The sequence below is a fragment of the Octodon degus genome, unplaced genomic scaffold, assembly GCF_000260255.1.
Source record: "Octodon degus isolate 3935 unplaced genomic scaffold, OctDeg1.0 scaffold00023, whole genome shotgun sequence".
Taxonomy (NCBI): domain Eukaryota; kingdom Metazoa; phylum Chordata; class Mammalia; order Rodentia; family Octodontidae; genus Octodon; species Octodon degus.
The window spans coordinates 10,317,332-10,322,442 of NW_004524599.1; the positions used below are offsets into that span (position 1 = coordinate 10,317,332).

Sequence of the window (5,111 nt, forward strand, 5' to 3'; positions counted from 1 at the left end):
CTGTTTTCAGCCTCCCAAGTGCTGGGATTATAGGAGAGCACCACCACGCCTGGTCTCAATAGCCATCTCAGTGTGCCCCGGGGAGGGGCCAGCATGGCTTGTGGTATGGAGGAGGGCTGATAGAGGATGGAACCCCTGGTCTCTGGTCTCTGCCTAAGCAGGCACTTTAGTCTGCTGAGCTACCTGGCCGGCCCAAGACCTGATATTAGCTGTTGTTTATTTTTATTACAAGAAATTATTTTATGCATATCTGCATAGATAATGGGTATAAGTTAGTTCCTTTATACAAGCAAGAAGCAGACATCAGTACTCAGAATTCTGTATGAGCTATGAGTGTAAAAACTTACTACGGAGCAGCTATGGCCAGGGATAATAAATGAGACCACTCCTCGGAATGTTAATAGATTTTCATCATTATTGTACTAACAGAATTATGAAGTAAAAATCTAGAAATCCAGGAAACTTTAAATTGGTATTTAAACCAATGCATTTGTTCAATGAGCAAACATAAAAAATAGCAAAATATATTTCCAGCAACATAAATTCAAACTTTTATTTTGAAAACCTGAATCTAAAAATTCATAAATCTACAATATCATGACCAGCAGAAAATCTATCCAAATTTCATCTCATGGACTAACACATCCCTGAAAAATGTTGTATTTATCTCCTATTATAGGTCAGTACTGTTTTCTCATGTATTGCTTCACTGTATCTAATTTCATTTTTTATTTTTTTATTTTTTATTTTTATCTTTTTATTTTAGGGAAGGGTCTACAGGGTGTTCAGGGTCTCACTACTAGATCAGACTCATAGTGATCCACTTGTTTGCAGCCTCCTAAGAGCTGGGATTACAGGCACGTGTCACCACACCCACTCTCAATTGCCATCTCAGCATGCCCTGGGGCTGAGGCCAGCACAACAGGCCCAGGGATCAAACTCCCAGCCCAATACACTGAGCCATTTGACCAGCCCAGTATCTACATTTCTAATTACTTCCTCCCTTAAAAATAAAGAAAATAATTTCAAATTATTGTCTTATGTCAGACTTCTTTTTAGCAGAATAATTCTGGAAAGAATATACTTGTATTTACATATTAATTGTAATTTCTACACAGTATAAATAATATTGATATGAATTTGACAAGATGTATGCTTTATACTAACAATCTCTATATTGTAGAAATATTTTATATCATCTGGGATAGTTGTTTCTCATAAGATTGTTTGAATATGTTTTCTGCCCCCCAAAAAAGTGTGAGATTTAATTACCTCCAAAAGAACTAGTAAATCTTTGGAACTATTTTTATAAAATGTCACTCTTTATTTAATAAAGGGCCAGCCCCATATTTCATGAATTTCCACTCATCTGACAGAGCTGTGGTGTTTGTAATTGTATACATAAAGCCATCAGTCTTCTAGAACCATCTTCAGCTGAGCAAGCCCCAAAGCATGGTCCATTCTGCTCAGATCTGATCAGCATCTTTATAGCTTATCAGCCTTGGGGTTCAATTTTGTTTTGGATGCTTTTATAAATGAGTACAATCACTGGTGAATCTGTTCTTCCAGATTGCAAAGAGAAAAATTGAGGGGAGAACTTTAGTAGATTACTGTGTCATTGAGAATAAAGTACAAGCACAAATGCACCTAAAGTAGTCTCGGCAGTGGTTTTGTCGGGTGTATGTTTTCAGTTTTATTTCTGTAAAATTAGATGATTGTCTTAGTTATCATTGTTCTTGAAGTTATACACTAACCTCAGGCTAAGAGTATGATCAATGTACTATCTAACAAAATCAATTTGCTCAAAAGTGGTATGTTTTTCTTAAAAGAAAGGAAAGATACATGAAAAGAGGAGTAGTACATAGATGGAAAGTGTAGGAAATATTTCAGAACTTTCTTCTTCAGGACAGTTGTATGAGGCACTTATAATTATTTGTAGAGTAAACAATAGGATTGTTTTCAGGATCCAAGACACTTCCAGAAATACCAGAAGCCAAAAGAAAAGTTTTATCATTATAATAGCGTTTACAGTTGTAAAATTTCTGCAGAATAAGGCTCATCATAATATTTACCTTGATGGCTTGAGGAATATTTAAGTGCTGCATTCAGGGATAACTTTTTTGTCATTGATAATAACAAAAATATTTCACTATATTCAGTGTTGGTCAAGTTAAATAGTGTGTAGCTAGGCACAGTTACACACACCTGTAATCCTAGCAATGCAGGATTACAACTGCTAGGATTATAATCCTAGAAATGTGGTGCTGAAGCTTGAAGATTATTTATTTATTTATTTATTTATTTATTTGATACAGGGTCTCACTACCCAGCTGAGACTCATAGTGATCCTTTTGTCTCAACCTCCCCAGCACTGGGATTATAGGCAATTGCCACCACCCCCAGTTTTGGAGCCAGTACAGTGCATCTGGAGTTCTGGGGCCAGCACAGTATGCAGTACCAGGGATCAAACCCAGGTCCTTGCACTTGCCAGGCAGGTGCTAAGACCGCCGAACTATCTCCCCAGCCACGATCATGTATTTTAGACTAACCTGAACAGTTCAGAAAGACTCTACCCTAAAATTAAAAATTAAACACAGAAATACATAAATAAATAAGGCTTACCATCTTTAAAGTCTGGTTCATTCCAATTAGCATAATCTCTCAAAGTTCATCCATGTTGTCATGTATTACATAGCTTTCTTCTTTCATAGGGCCAAATGGCATTGCATTGTGTGTTTGTATAATACTTTATTTACTCATCATCTGACTGACATTTTGGCCCTGTCCACATTGTGAATATTGTGAATGATGTTGCAATGACCATGAGAATGTTTCAACCTCTTCAAGACAACGACTTCTATACTTTTGAGTACACACCTGGGGTGAGATTTTTGGATCACACGGTCATTCTATTTGAAGATCCTTGAGGCACCACCAAGTGTTTTCATAGCAGCTGCTCTCATTTGTATTCCCACCTGTACCACCCAAGGGTTCTGGTTTCTCCAGGTCCTCACCAAGGCTTGTCTTTGATTCGTGATGAAGCACATCTTTACAGCTGTGAGCCGGGTGAGATGATAGTCTGTCATGATTTCTCACTTGTATTTCTCTGATGATTGGTAACCCAGAACATCATCTCATAAGCCTGTAGACTATGGTGTGCCTTTTTCAGAGAAATGTCTATTCGGCTCTTTAGCCCATAAACAGAATGATAAGGCAACCTATGTAATGGAAAATAATTGTGAACAGCTGTCTGGCAGGTGTTAACTTCAGAAAAACTGGTGTTTTTTTTTGTTTTTGTGCATTATTGAGGCTGGCAGCACTGAGGAGTGGGTAGTTCTTGTCTTTGTTAGTGAACCTGTGGTGCACGTGTGGGACCACAGCCTTAAGATGAGTCACAGCAGCTAAAAAAGGTGATAATGAAAAAAATGGCTGCTGCAGAGGCCAAAGTCTGTCATCAAATTGAGTATTCTTTTGGAGACTTCAATTTGCCATGGGACAAAGTTTTAAAGGAACAGATCAAATTGGATGAAGGCAGGGTATCCTTGGAAATAATGATAAAATTTAACAGATTCAACTGCCTGCCAACAGACTTTGATGTAATAGCAGACGCATTGAGCCAATCCACAGCAGAACTCGTGGAAATCAGTGAAGATGAACCTGAATCAGAAGATCTCCAAACAAGGCCCCTCCCTCCACGAAGCAACTGATGAGTATAAAAATGATGCAAAAAACAGATCTGTTTGTATTAAAGGTGTCCCAATAGATGCAACACTCAATGACATCAAAAAATGGCTAGAAGGTAAAGGTTAAGTACCAAACATACAGGGCTGGGGGTATAGCTCAGTGACATAAGCACCTGTCTGGCAAGCACAAGGTCTTGAGTTTGATCCCCGATACTGCCAAAAAAAAAAAAAAAGTACTAAACATCTAGATGAGAAGAACATTGTGCAAAGCATTTAAGGAATTAATGTTTGCTGTGTTTGATAGCATTGAGTCTGCTAAGAAGTGTGTAGAAGCTCTGGGCCCAAAGTATAAAAACACCGACTTGTTAATACTTTTTAAGGAAGATTAATGTGCAAAGAAAAATGAAGAATGAAAGCAAAATAAAGTGGAAGCTAAATTAAGAGTCAAGCAAGAGCAAGAAGGAAAACAGAAGTTAGCAGAAGGTGCTGAAATGAAATCTCTAGAAGAAAAGACTGGCTGCTTGCTGAAGTTTTTCAGGTGACTTAGATGATCAGACCCCTAGAGAAGATTCGCACACCCTTTTCTCAAATCATGGTGAAATAAAATGGATAGACTTTGTCAGAGGAGTAAAAGAGGGAATAATTCTATTTAAAGAAAAAGCCAAGGAAGCACTGGACAAAGCCAAAGAGGCAAATAATGGCAGCCTACAATTAAGGAACAAAGAAGTGATGTGGGAAGTACTGCAAGGCAAAGTGGAAAGAGAAGCTTTGAAAAAAATTGTAGAAGATCAACAAGAACCTTTAAACAAATGGAAATCAAAAGAGTGCAGATTTAAAGGGAAAAGAAAAGAAAAGAAAAGAAAAGAAAAGAAAAGAAAAGAAAGCTGCCCAACCTGAGTCTGCTAAAGGGAAAACACAGTTCCAGGGCAAGAAAACAGAATTTGATAGTGATAAATAACATGATGAAAATGGTTCAGCTGGACCAGTGAGAAGAGCAAGAGGAGAAGCAGCCAAAGACGAACCTGCGTCGAGTCGACAGAAAACAGAGAACGGTGCTGGAGACCAGGAGTTCGTTCAGTGAACATTTTTTTCATTACTATTCATCTTAAGTTGTAACAGCTGCTTTTTGTCTTTGGAGGCTTGAAAAAAGGAAACTGAATTAGGTCTACTTCAATATCCACCTGTACAAAAAGGACATTTTTTTTTCATTTTAATGTGTCTTTTTGTTGTTGTTATCCAAACACATTTTTTAGAATATATAGTTCTGTGTTCACATGATTCAAATTTCAAAAGGGAATATTCTTCTACTAAACTGCCTTTGTATTTTGAGAATGTATTAGTATAAAATAACAAAACATATACTGTATAAAAAGAAAAACAAATATTGTTTGTACAAGGTATAGTGGTACATGCCTGTAACCCTTCCTT

General features: G+C 37.3%; 1 pseudogene; it reads left to right on the forward strand.

Moving 5' to 3' along the window:
• Positions 1-4,764, forward strand: part of LOC101581619 — a 16,000-nt pseudogene extending 11,236 nt beyond the window's left edge.
• The last annotated feature ends 347 nt before the right edge of the window (positions 4,765-5,111 follow it).